Raw genomic sequence first — 15,101 nt, forward strand, 5'->3', positions numbered from 1 at the left:
CTCTGCCACGTCTCCTGATGTACTGGCCTGTCTCCTGGTAGCGCCTCCATGCTCTGGACACTACGCTGACAGACACAGCAAACCTTCTTGCCACAGTTCGCATTGATGTGCCATCCTGGATGAGCTGCACTACCTGAGCCACTTGGGTGGGTTGTAGACTCCGTCTCATGCTACCACTAGAGTGAAAGCACCGCCAGCATTCAAAAGTGACCAAAACATCAGCCAGGAAGCATAGGAACTGAGAAGTGGTCTGTGGTCCCCACCTGCAGAACCACTCCTTTATTGGGGGTGTCTTGCTAATTGCCTATAATGTCCACCTGTTGTCTATTCCATTTGCACAACAGCATGTGAAATGTATTGTCAATCAGTGTTGCTTCCTAAGTGGACAGTTTTATTTCACAAAAGTGTGATTGACTTGGAGTTACATTGTGTTGTTTAAGTGTTCCCTTTATTTTTTTGAGCAGTGTATATATTTACCCCCTTTGCTATGAAGCCCCTAAATTACCACCTTCCGGAGACACCTAAAACCCCACCTCTTTAAGGAATACCTAGGATAGGATAAAGTAATCCTTCTAACCCCCCCCCCCCTTAAAAGATTTAGATGCACTATTGTAAAGTGGTTGTTCCACTGGATATCATAAGGTGAATGCACCAGTTTGTAAGTCGCTCTGGATAAGAGCGTCTGCTAAATGACTTAAATGTAAATAAGATCTAGTGCAACCAATTACCTTCAGAAGTCACATAATTAGTTAGATTGCACACAGGTGGACTTTATTTAAGTGTCACATGATCTCAGTATATATACACCTGTTCTGAAAGGCCCCAGAGTCTGCGACACCGCTAAGCAAGGCACACCACCAAGCAAGCGGCACCATGAAGACCAAGGAGCTCTCCAAATAGGTCAAGGACAAAGTTGTGGAGAAGTACAGAGCAGGGTTGGGTTATAAAAAATATTGATAATCCCACGGAGCACCATTAAATCCATTATTAAAAACAGAAAGAATATGTCACCACAACAAACCTGCCAAGTGAGGGCCGCCCACCAAAACTCACAGACCAGGCAAGGAGGGCATTAATCAGAGAGGCAACAAAGAGACCAAAGATAACCCTGAAGGAGCTGCAAATCTCCAGAGCGGAGATTGGAGTATCTGTCCATAGGACCACTTTAAGCCGTACACTCTACAGAGGTGGGCTTTACGGAAGTGGCCAGAAAAAAAGCTATTGCTTAAAGAAAAAAAGAAGCAAACACATATTGCGGGAGACTCCCCAAAGATATGGAAGAAGGTACTCTGGTCAGATGAGACTAAAATTGATCTTTTTGGCCATCAAGGAAAACCTAACACCTCTCATTATCCCGAGAACACCATCCACAGTGAAGCTTGGTGGTGGCAGCATCATGCTGTGGGGATGTTTTTCCATCAGCAGGGACTGATGGAAACTGGTCAGAATTGAAGGATTGATAATGGTGCTAAAAACAGGAAAATTCTTGAGGGAAACCTGTTTCAGTCTTCCAGAGATTTGTGACTGGGATGGAGGTTCACCTTCCATCAGGACAATGACCCTAAGCATACTGCTAAAGCAACACTTGAGTGGTTTAAGGGGAAACATTTAAATGTCTTGGAGTGGCCTAGTCAAATCCCAGACCTCAATCCAATTGAGAATCTGTGGTATGACTTAAAGATTGCTGTACACCAGTGGAACCCATCCAACTTGAAGGAGCTGGAGCAGTTTTGCCTTGAAGACTGGGCAAAAATCCCAGTGGCTAGATATGCCAAGCTTATAGATACATACCCCAAGAGTCTTGCAACTGCAATTGCTGCAAAAGGTAGCTGTAACGGCTCTCGTAGAGAGGGGACCAAAGCGCAGCATGTTGATTGCTCATGATGAATATTTATTTTAACTCAGAACACTAAAGAAAAAAATCACAAAGAGAAAACGAAAGCGCACAGTTCTGTCAGGTACAGAAAACTAAACAGAAGACAACTACCCACAAACACAGGTTGAAAAAAATCCTACTTAAGTATGATCTCCAATTAGAGACAACGAGGACCAGCCGCCTCTAATTGGATTATCACTGGAGGCTCCGGGCCATGGATTATCACTGGAGGCTTCGTGCCATGGATCATCTCTACAGGCTCCGGGCCATGGAACATCCCTACAGGCTTCTTGCCATGGATTATCCCAACAGGCTCCGGGCCATGGATTATCACTGGAGGCTTCGTGCCATGGATCATCCCTACAGGCTCCGGGCCATGGATCATCACTGGAGGCTTCGTGCCATGGATCATCACTGGAGGCTTCGGACCATAGATCATCACTGGAGGCTTCTTTCGTGGAGCTGGAACAGGTCTCACTGGACTGGGGAGACGCAGTGGAGACCGGGTGCGCAGAGCTGGCACAGGGTATACTGGGCCGTGGAGGCGCATTGGAGAGAGAGTGCGAAGCACAGGCACAGGACGTACTGGGCTGTGGAGGCGCACTGGAGGGAGAGTGTGAGGAGCAGGCACATGCTCACCACAATAAGCACGGGGAGTTGGCTCAGGTCTCAACCCTGACTCCACCAATCTACCCGTGTGCCCCCCCCCCCCAAAAAAAATGGGGGGGGCTGCCTCTCGTGCTTCCCCGGCAGGCTTCTGTATCTGTCCAATACTTGCCCCCAAGTCCAGTCTATCCTCTCTCGCAACTCCTCCAGAGACCAGGAATCCATCTCCTCCTGGGCACGCTGCTTGATCCAGTCATGGTGGGTAGTTCTGTAACGGCTGTCGTAGAGAGGGGACCAAAGCACAGCGTGTTGATTGCTCATGATGAATATTTATTTTAACTCAGAACACTAAAGAACCAATAACAAAGAGAAAACGAAAGTGCACAGTTCTGTCAGGTACAGAAAACTAAACAGAAGACAACTACCCACAAACACAGGTGGAAAAAAAACCCTACTTAAGTATGATCTCCAATTAGAGACAACGAGGACCAGCTGCCTCTAATTGGAGATCATCCCCCCCAGAAAACAACATAGAAATAGAAACTAGAACCTAAACATAGAACTACAAAACGTAGAAAAACACAAAGCACCCCCTGTCACGCCCTGACCTACTCTACCATAGAAAATAACATTTTACTATGGTCAGGACGTGACAGTAGCTCTACAAAGTATTGACTTTGGGGGGGTGAATAGTTTTGCATGTTCAAGTTTTCAGTTTTTTTGTCTTATTTCTTGTTTGTTTCACAATAAAAAAATATTTAGCATCTTCAAAGTGGTAGGCATGTTGTGTAAATCAAATGATACAACCCCCCCAAAAATCTCTTCTAAATCCAGGTTGTAAAGCAACAAAAATAGGAAAAATGCCAAGGGGGCGAATACTTTCGCAAGCCACTGTATTTACATAAGTATTCAGACCCTTCGCTATGAGACTCGAAATTGAGCTCAGATGCCTCCTGTTTCCATTCATCATCCTTGAGATGGCCTGAATACCAAGCGTCATGTCTGGAGTAAACCAGGCACAGCTCATCATCTGGTCAATACCATCCCTATGGTGAAGCATGGTGGTGGCAGCATCATGCTGTGGGATGTTTTTCAGCAGCAGGGACTGGGAGACGAGTCAGGATCGAGGGAAAGATGAATGGAGAAAACTGCATAGAGATCCTTGATGAAAACCTGTTCCAGAGCGCTCAGGACCTCAAACTGGGGTGAAGGTTCACCTTCCAACAGGACAACGACCCTAAGCACACAACCAAGACAACACAGAAGTGGATTTGGGACAAATCTCTGAATGTCCTTGAGTGGCCCAGCCAGAGCCCGGACTTGAACCCGATCGATCATCTCTGGAGAGACCTGAAAATAGCTGTGCGGCGACACTCTCCATCCAACATGACAAGAGCTTGAGAGGATCTGCAGAGAAGAATGGGAGAAACTTCCCAAATACAGATGTGCCAAGCTTGTAGCGATGTACCCAAGAAGACTCAAGGCTATAGTCGCTGCCATAGGTGCATCAACAAAGTACTAAGTAAAGGGTCTGAGTCCTTATGTAAATATTATATTTCAGTTTTTTATTTTTAATACATTTGCAAAAATGTCTACAAACCTGTTTTTGCTTTGTCATTATAGGGTATTGTGTTTAGATGGAAAAAATGAAACAATTTAATACATTTTAGAATAAGGCTGTAATGTAAACGGGGGTCTGAATACTTTCCGAATGCCCTGTATACATTAAATAGCAATTTTAGCCTCAACAGTCAATAGTGTTTGTCTTACGTGTTAAGTTTGTTGCAGTAAGTGTGTTCAGGGGCCCAGTAATTGGCCACACCTGATCATTATTGTTATCCATTTTTCTGTGCTTTTGTATGGGATAAATCTAGTGATGGAAAGTTTCTCTTTTTACTTACTCTGATCTTTTTGACTGATTTAATCAAAAGTACATCTATTTTGACTAATTTTGTTCATTTGAATCAGTAATACCTAGAGCACGGAGGACCCCCTACCAGCAAACAATGAACTCAAAACTCGAAAGATTCATAATTCCACAAGCCTCTCGTTCACATGTTGTTCATCATAGGGGACTTATTGGAGCTGTCATTTTTGACTGAGACTTTAAAAGTTTGCTTTAAACAATGTACATTTGTTGATTGCTAGGCATACAAATATGATTATTTCTTGAAACATTTTACAATGAGGTCTAGTTGGGGCTGCAACCGGACTAGATTGTGAACTACTCCTGGTGGAATGCAATGCATTGATTGACTGCCGTGAAGGTGATAAGCACAATATAATTTGCGAACTGCAGCCCTCCAAACTATTAGTTCTCGAGTTCGAGTATGTTGAGAAGTCAGACCCTGTATATGTTTTGGTTCTACAAACTGTGTCCATCATAGCATTCACTAATCAATTAATTGCATTAATTCTTCCTGCAACATTATCTATTTTCCAACGTGGATATATAACAGACAGTTGTTGGCTGGGATACGTCTCTGGAGCTGCTGAGCCAGAGGAGTGTGTATCAAATCAAATTTTATTGGTCACATACACATATTTAGCAGATGTTATTGCGGATGTAGCGAAACGCTTGTAAATATGAAATGCTTGTATTGTGGGATTTCGGCCAACAGCTCAAAAGAATGACTAGAATGAAAGAGTCCCTCAGAAAAATTAATCATGACTCTCGAGTCAATAAAAAGAGTAATTCAAAAACAACGAATCGTTCCTGAACTGCACATCACTAGATAAATCACAGAAGTTCGCTGTACAAAGTGGTATGGGACCAGAACAATGAGGTTTGACAGAACACAGGTAGACATGGGGAAATGCCCTGCATGGTTGCTAAGTGATGAGCACAAAACACTGCCATGCTTACAAAGGTGTCACGCTTACAAAGGACAGCCATTGTTACAGGGAGAAATATCAAGCACAAAATATTGCAGACTACCCTCACACATATCGTACACAACCCTATTCAGCCTTCCACAAAAGAAAGGACTTAGCAACACCCAAAGATGGACCGTAACAAACATATATTTTAGTCTGGGTACCGGATCCTGGGTATTTGAGTGCATACAGTACTATGCATTAGAGCCGTTTGAAAGTAAATTTAAAAAAACTTCTTAATGATATGGACTTGCATGTGACTGAATAGCGACTTGCATGTGCCTTAGTATCTGTAAATATGAACACACATTTTAAATCACAAACTTAATTTAGACATGGAGAAAGATAAAATTCTTGCCTAGCCATGATTGGTTGAGATAATGGACTGGTTAAACATTCTGCCACTATGCCTCTGTCAAACACTTTCTGATACTATTGCGGATATTTGACAAATAACATTTGATTTGATTAGATTGTTTATCCATACACGGGTAAGATTCCACAGTTAAAATAGCTAGCTAGCTACATGTGCACACATTATTTTGGCTAGCGATTGGAGCAGCGGTCTAAAGCACTGCATCTCAGTGCAAAAGGTGTCATTGCAGTCATTGGTTCAAATCCAGGCTGTATCACATCTGGCTGTGTTTGGGAGTCCCATAGGGTGGCACACAATTAGCCCAGTATCATCCGGGGTAGGCCGTCAATGTAAATAAGAATTTGTTCTTAACTGACTTGCCTGGTTAAATAAAGGTTACACTTTTTTATAAATAGCTAGTGCAACTGTATCATAAAGTCGTTTGCATTGTTTTCTTTATGATGATGCCAGGACTGAAGCAACTTGTACACACCAAGTCAAATAGCTAAGTATGGATGAATGCAGGTTTTCTAAAAGCATGATGTAACTATTAGGGCACTTTATTATAACAGCTATAAATGCAGACTTATTACCACTGCTTTGTCACTATTCCTAATATTTGTTGTTGGTATCTAGCTAGCTTGTAAGCTGTGAATGCTAGCTACTGCTGCTAGATAGCTATACAAGTCAACAACAAACAACTAACTAGGCTTCCTCTTGACATCCAACTTTTAGCAACAAAATCGCAGGATTTAATATAAAAGGCAATGGCGAGATCATGGTTGGGTGGAGGCTCTGCTTTGAAATGTTTTCTTTTAATGTTGGCTAGCGAGATAGCTAAGTTGGCCGCAATTGCTACTAGCTTAAGCTAACCAGACTTGCCCTTGACATTTAACTTCAAGCTGCAAACCACAAGATTTCTAGTGAAGGGAATGGTGAGAGTGTGAACAAGTAGTATGAGCACTTCAAGTATTTAGTGTGACTTAATACAGCAGTCACGCTGAAGGTCTTTGAAATACTTCTGACTTACAGTAGCTGGGTTTCGATCGTCGTCAGAAATCAAACAGCATTAGTATACAAACATTATGATATTTTTAAACAAACAATCTGACTTTATTGTAGCCAGGCCTATAGGGTCCCTCAACAGTAATTTCAGCATTGTATTGATGGCAATTAATGTTTGGTAAATGCTTATTGTTATTCAGGTTCAGTCTTCTGTCAGAGTCAACATCTACAGTAAACATGTTCTCTCTGGGGTTCCCTCCATCCATATTCAATGACTGCTTCCAAAAGGCATGTTACACCTTATAAAGTGCACAACTTTTGACCAGAGTCCATATGGTTTTTGCATTGTATAGGGAATAGGGTGCCATTTGAGATGCAGACAATGAATGAACGAATAATTGAATTGTGTTCAGTGGCAAGTAAAAAATAAATGCATGTGAAAGCTTGTCCACATACAGTTTGAAGTCGGAAGTTTACATACACCTGTCACGGTTGTCGTCGGTGAAGGAGGACCAAAACGCAGCAGGTACGTGTATGCTCATCTTGCTTTTAATAAATACAAAATGAACACCAAAATAACAAAGAATGAACGATCAACAAAAAAACAGTCTGGTAAGGCACAAGGCTAACACAGAACAATCACCCACAAAAGACAAACACAAACACACCCACATATATGGGACTCTCAATTAAAAGCAAATAGACAACACCTGCCTTCAATTGAGAGTCCCAACCCTAATGAATCCAAACATAGAAACAGATACACTAGACTCAACATAGAATTCATGAAACTCACCCAGTGCCCAAAACCCCAGAATACTAAATCAAATGCCCTCCTAACTCATACAACACCCAGAACCACATAAAACAAATACCCTCTGCCACGTCCTGACCAAACTACAATACTAATTAACCCTTATACTGGCCAGGACGTGACAACACCAGACCCAAATACATTTAAACTGTGTTTTTCTCAATTACTGACATTTAATCCTAGTAAAAATTCCCTGTCTTAGGCCAGTTAGGATCACCACTTTATTTTAATAATGTGAAATGTCAGAGTAATAGTAGAGAGAATTATTTATTTCAGCTTTTATTTCTTTCATCACATTCCCAGTGGGTCAGAAGTTTACATACACTCAATTAGTATTTGGTAACATTGCCTTTCAATTGTTTAACTTGGGTCAAATGTTTCGGGTAGCCTTCCACAAGCATCCCACAATAAGTTGGGTGAATTTTGGCCCATTCCTCCTGACAGAGCTGGTGTAACTGAGTCAGGTTTGTAGGCTTCCTTGCTTGCACATGCTTTTTCAGTTCTGCCAACAAATTTTCTACAGGATTGAGGTCAGGGCTTTGTGATGGCCACTCCAATAACTTGACTTTGTTGTCCTTAAGCCATTTTGCCACAACTTTGGAAGTATGCTTGGGGTCATTGTCCATTTGGAAGACCCATTTGTGACCAAGCTTTAACTTCCTGACTGATGTCTTGAGATGTTGCTTCAATATATCCACGTAATTTTCCATCCTCATGATACCATCTATTTTGTGAAGTGCACCAGTCCCTCCTGCAGCACAGCACTCCCACAACATGATGCTGCCAACCCCGTGCTTCACTGTTGGGATGGTGTTCTTTGGCTTGCAAGCCTCCCCCGTTTTTCTCCAAACATAACGATGGTCGTTATTGCCAAACAGTTCTATTTTTGTTTCATCAGACCAGAGGACATTTCTCCAAAAAGTACAATCTGTGTCCCCATGTGCAGTTGCAAACCGGAGTCTGGCTTTTTTATGGCGGTATTGGAGCAGTGGCTTCTTCCTTGCTGAGCGGCATTTCAGGTTATGTCGATATAGTACTCATTTTGCTGTGGATATAGATACTTTTGTATCTGTTTCCTCCAGCATCTTCACAAGGTCCTTTGCTGTTGTTCTGGGATTAATTTGCCCTTTTCGCACCAAAGTACGTTCATCTCTAGGAGACAGAATGCGTCTCCTTCCTGAGCGGTATGACGGCTGCATGGTCCCATGGTGTTTATACTTGCGTACTATTGTTTGTACAGATAAACGTGGTACCTTCAGGCATTTGGAAAATAGTCCCCTGGATGAACCAGACTTGTGGAAGTCTACAATTTTTTTCTGAGGTCTTGGCTGATTTCTTTTGATTTTCCCATGATGTCAAGCAAAGAGGCACTGCGTTTGAAGGTAGGTCTTGAAATACATCCACAGGTACACCTCGAATTGACTCAAATGATGTCAATTAGCCTATCAGACGTTTCTAAAGCCATGACATCATTTTCTGGAATTTTCCAAGCTGTTTAAAGGCACAGTCAACTTAGTGTATGTAAATTTCTGACCCACTGGAATTGTGATGCAGTGAATTATAAGTGAAATAATCTGTCTGTAAACAATTGTTGGAATATTTACTTGTGTCATGCATAAGGTAGATGTCCTAACCGACTTGCCAAAACTATAGTTTGTTAACAATACATTTGTGGAGTGGTTGAAAAACGAGTTTTAATGACTCCAACCTAAGTGTATGTAAACTTTCGACTTCAACTGTAAATTTTGTCATTTAGTAATTTTGCAGACACTTTTTTCCAGAGCAACTAATAATAAAGGCATTCATCTTAGGATAGCTAGATGGGACAACCACGTTTGTCAGTCAAAGTAAGTACATTTTTCTTCAATAAGGTATGTATCTGCAAAGTCAGAGCTAATAGGTGGAAAAAGTAAAGTGCAAGTGTTTTTTTGGGGAGGGGGTTGTGAGGGGGTGTGCTGTGGGATACTCTTTGAAGAGTTAGGGTTTCAGATGTTTTTGGGAAGATGGGCAGGGACTCTGCTATAGTAGCTTCAGGTGGGAGCTTGTTCCACCATTGGGGTGCGAGGACAGAGAAGAGCTTTGACTGAGCTGAGCGGAAGCTGCCCTCCCATAGGGGTAGGAGGGCCAAGGGACCAGAGTTGGCAGAACGGAGTACTCGGGTTTTGGTGTAGGGTTTGAGCATAGCCTGAAGGTATGGAGGGGCAGTTCCTCTTGCTGCACCATAGGCAAGTACCATGGTCTTGTAGTGGATGCAAGCTTCGACTGGAAGCCAGTCATTGTGCAGAGGAGTGGGGTAACATGGGAGAACTTGTGAAGGTTTAACACCAGACGGGCTGCAGCATTCTGGATGAGTTGCAGGGGTTTAATGGCACAAGAGGAGAACCCAGCCAACAACGAGTTGCAGTAGTTCAGACTGGAGATGACAAGTGCCTGGATTAGGAATTGTGCCGCTTCCTGTGTGAGGTAGGGTCGTACTCTACGGATGTTGTAGAGCATGAACCTGCAGGAGCGAGTCATTGCTTTGATGTTTGCAAAGGAGTGTTCACACCAAGGTTCTTTGCACTCTGGGAAGAGGACACCATGGAGTTGTCAACCATTATGGAGAGGTCTTGGAGTGAGCGGGCCTTCACTGGGAGGAAGAGCAGCTCCGTCTTGTCAAGGTTGAGCTTGTGGTCCGACATGGCACATATGTTTTATACATCTACCACTTTGTTTCCAATTACATATCTTCGCCCTGTAACGTGATGTGAGCTTTGGAGGGTCTTCCTGGAATATAAAGAGCCACACACACATGCTTGAAAGCAGATATCCTGCTCCACTGTTCACACGATACTGTATATTGTCAAACACACACACACAGTCACACACACACACATACACACTCCCTCGCACAAGTCATATAGTAATAAGAGACATTTTAAATTATTAATATGCTAAAATGAGAGGTAGCTATGCATTGAAACTAAATCATGAACATCCTTAACCTTAATTCAAATCTGGTTATGTCTGCATCAGCAACCATGAGCTTCACCTGGGGGAAAATAAAATGAGAAAGAAAAGGAGGCCTGGGTCACACTTGTCCATTTATTTCCACCTGTCATAATATGCAAGCTTGAATGGCTTTCTTAAGTGTCTTTATGGGAGGGGGTGGTATGCATGTGTGTGTTTATGTGTGTGTCTGTGTGTGCACACGTGTGCGTTTGTGCATGCATGTGTGCTTGCATGTTCATGTGTGTATGTGTGTGTGTCTGTGAATGCACGTGCCTACACATGCTGAGGTTTACAGCTTCTAGGAAAACCCCCCGACAGACAGTGACTGAACCACTAGCTCCTCCAGAGAACAGAGCCAATCCTACCGGTCTGTACTGAGGTTATCCCATTCAATCACTTCTTTTCACTTCAGTAGACTCATTACTTGGCTGCTATGAGACACTGCTGTAGTGTTGCACGATATACCAACATTTCTTTGCTTTTTCGGTACTAGTACATGAAAAACGGTTCTGTACTAAAATTTTTGTTACTTTCGGTACTTCTGTCAAATGCGTCTCACGAATCAATCATGTCGTCTATATCAACGCAGCCGACCCCTTGTTATAGCATGCACAGTGCCTGCTTCACCTAGCCTGGGCTCCATCATGTTAGCTCCCCACTCACGCTGCACAGAAGTTAACACACTTGAATAACGTAACACGACATGTAAAAACGTTGAAACTGTTCATTACCGTTTGCTAAACAATGTCCATACAGGCTAGAGCAATTTACAATGCAAGATGATACTGATAGCTTCCAGCTATTGTAGGCGAACTTTCCATGCTAGCTGATAATATGCAAACCATAATGCAAAATATACTGATTTCAAAGCAGATTTCCACCAAAAACGTCATTCATTAATTAATTCACTTATATGCTCTCTCTCTCTCTCTCTCTCACATCTCTCCCAAAGATGATCTATTGCCTCAGCGAACTGACTGTGCTCCTACAGGGCCATCCCTCTCTTGCCTTGATGTCATTACTGGTTAAAGAGACAGCGCACATTTTTCTATGCAAATGTTGTTGATCAGTACAGTCAAATAAGTCCCAAATGGAAGGGAAACAGATTGTTTTTCATCTGTAGCCCCATGAAATCAGCCCAAACAAGCTCAATAACTCAATGCATGCACACACCCCTATGGAATATGCATTCACCTGTGTTGTGGATAGGCCTAGGCTATGTCTAGATTTACCCAGTTTATCAGTAGATATTTACCATCCAAATAAATGGTAACCATTATGTTATTATGTAGTTAGAATGGTAAAAAATAAAGTCAAATTGATTGTATGATTGTATAATTGATTCATTATTGCATACATGGCTATCGCTGACATTTTTTTAAACGTAAAACAATTCTAATGTAATGATATTGAACTCAAAAGATGCCCAACGATGAACAGATCAATAGCTGAGTTTATCTGTCTGGATCAAATGCCGTTCTGTGTCTTTGGCTAAAGACTGTGGTATCGTTTTGGTGTCGTTTTGGTATAGAGTATCGTGATGGTATAGAGTACTGTGATACTGAACCTGGTATATGTATTGAGGTCAAAATTCTGGTATCGTGACAGCACTACACTCACTGCTGAGGTGCTGCCAAGAGCCGAGTATGCCTGATGGTAATAGACACAAACACATATACACACACACACACACACACACACAAACAAATCCATTTCTCTCATGGTAATATTGTAGTGAAACATCCATTCCGGCTCTGTCTCAATCCAGTGTGTGAGCTATAAAGTATGTGAAGAAAAATAACCTCATGAGGGAACCCAGTTTGGAGGGGATTGGTTTTAAAATGATGCATGCCAGTTGATACCACTTTGACGTCTCAGTCTATCCTGTGATGTTTAAGCGTTGCGGCCAGAAATGGAAAAAGAACCAGAGACAGAAAATGACTTGAATATTTCAGCAATGTTTCTGCCATCCGTGCCACATGCAGAGGAGCCTCCCATCCATAAACACACACACACACATTTATTTACACTCCTGTGAGTTTGTCTCCAGCGAGCCGAACTCATGCAGGCATGTTGTGGGTGATTGACATGCACACAGTGGCGATGCAGTGTGTGTGTGTGTGTGTGTGTGTGTGTGTGTGTGTGTGTGTGTGTGTGTGTGTGTGTGTGTGTGTGTGTGTGTGTGTGTGTGTGTGTGTGCGCGTGTGTGCGCGTGTGTGATTCACACAGTGACGCACCGTACACTTACTGAGCCATATCTCTATTTCTGACAGTAGGCACAAAGTCTTTGACGTGACATGACCCCAATGAATGTGTGTGTCTGTGTGTGTATATACAAGTGTTTGCGTGTTTGTGTGTGTTCGTGCGGGCACACATGCGTGTGTGTATGTGTGTGTGTGTGTAAAGGCTTTAAATCTTAGCTACAGTAGTCATGGGGAAGGGCTTTTTTCAGGTCTTATTATTCAATGCAAAAATGACTTTGACAATGTGATATATTTCTGAGAGAAAAAGTATAGTTATTTCTAAAGGTGTATTCTTTGAAGGGACCTTCAATTACTAGGAAACCATGTTTTATGACACTAACTGTAATGCCTGCTGTCTCCTTGAAAAATGTTTAGACAAGTTATTTTGTCAATTTGCAAGGAACATTTTGCAATGTTTTGCAGTTTGTGTCACATTCAATTCCACATTCACTTGTCCTCGCCAGTTGAACATTTCAACAATGCACATATTTGTCCTTTGTGATAGCATTTACCAAGACAGAATTAATTTGGCAAGCAATTATAGCAAAAAATGTTCCTTGTTTACAGATTGGAAGTTAGACAGCGTTATGTGTGTGCGAATGGTCACATTTTTCTCTCATGCGGCCACAACTCAACAATGTATGCCACTAGGCAAAATATGTGCTTTAATTTAAACAAAACACAGGTATGCTACAGTTAACACCATCTGCTCTGTGTTCACTGTACATAATTCATTATAAACAACACTGTACATAACTAAGAAGACCTAAATGCATATTCCCTTGAAACTGATTCAGTTTCACTGGTAAAACTTGAATAACTATCATTTATGACTGACAGTGAGAAATGGGAAGGAAGGTGACTACAAAAATATGTGTGTAAAGTATGTTTAGCTCTTGGGAAGAGTGTTCCAGGGGGGCAGGACGAGGACAGGACAGGGGAGGAACGGGGCAGATATCTTTGGATCTGCAGCCTCTGTCTTCATATTAAAGCATGACTGGTTAAGAGTGTGACCTTTCATTAGCCACAACCACATGTAAATAGTCATGATTAGTATGTGTCTCTGAAGCTAGCTACCTGCCTGCTGCCAGTACTCCTGTTAGACTTAAGCTCAAAGGGCTAACACACTAGCATTTTGTGTTACGAAACTCTGATCAGTCGAACTTATACAGCTGGTTATCCTGCCAGGCCCAGCTGATTCTTGGAGGGCTTAGTGTTCAATGTCAGTGTAGCTCTGTATATAGCAAGCTACCTGCCTGCTGCCAGGAGTCTCAGCAGACTTTAGCTCATTGGGCTAAAACAGACTTGTGGACCTGGGTTTTCAAACCACAGTCCTGTCACATTTACCCAGCTGGATACCATGCCAGGCCCTACTGAGTAGTACTGATTATTGGATGGCCTACTGCAGCCTCCTTCTCACTGTAGCTACCTCTCACTACCTGCCTGCTGCCAGTAAGTCCCAACAGACTTCCTGCAGATGAAACGTTCCTGACACTTCTGCTGATGCATAATTCAATAAGGAACTAATTACTCTGGCAGCCATTACAAAGAAGATTTCCTCCCTGTCCCATCATTGCCGCCGTGGCTCAGCCTACTTTATCAACAGACACATGGACGTACAGCAGCAATCTGTACATTGTGACTACACCATTGTTTAGCTAGCAATTACAAGCTGTTCAGTACAGTGCAAAGAATGCCCATAGGATATTTTCATTGTGAATTTGATTTAGTCCTTGTTGAAAAAGAGGAAAACACCAAGCATGACTGAGGTATTTATGCTGCAGTAGTTTATGTGTCGGGGGGCTAGGGTCAGTCTGTTACATCTGGAGTATTCTCTTGTCTTATCTGGTGTCCTGTGTGAATGTAAATATGCTCTCTCTAATTCTCTCTTTCTCTCTTTCTTTCTTTCTCTCGGAGGACCTGAGCCCTAGGACCATGCCTCAGGACTACCTGGCATGATGACTCCTTGCTGTCCCCAGTCCACCTGGCCATGCTGCTGCTCCAGTTTCAACTGTTCTGCCTGCGGCTACGGAACCCTGACCTGTTCACCGGACGTGCTTGTTGCACCCTCGACAATTACTATGATTATTATTATTTGACCATGCTGGTCATTTACGAACATTTTAACATCTTGACCATGTTCTGTTATAATATCCACCCGGCACAGCCAGAAGAGGACTGGCCACCCCTCATAGCCTGGTTCCTCTCTAGGTTTCTTCCTAGGTTTTTGGCCTTTCTCAGGAGTTTTTCCTAGGGAGTTTTTCCCAGCCACCGTGCTTCTTTCACATGCATTGCTTGCTGTTTGGGGTTTTAGGCTGGGTTTCTGTACAGCAC

Source organism: Salmo trutta, chromosome 10 (assembly GCF_901001165.1).
Source record: "Salmo trutta chromosome 10, fSalTru1.1, whole genome shotgun sequence".
In the NCBI taxonomy this organism is placed as follows: domain Eukaryota; kingdom Metazoa; phylum Chordata; class Actinopteri; order Salmoniformes; family Salmonidae; genus Salmo; species Salmo trutta.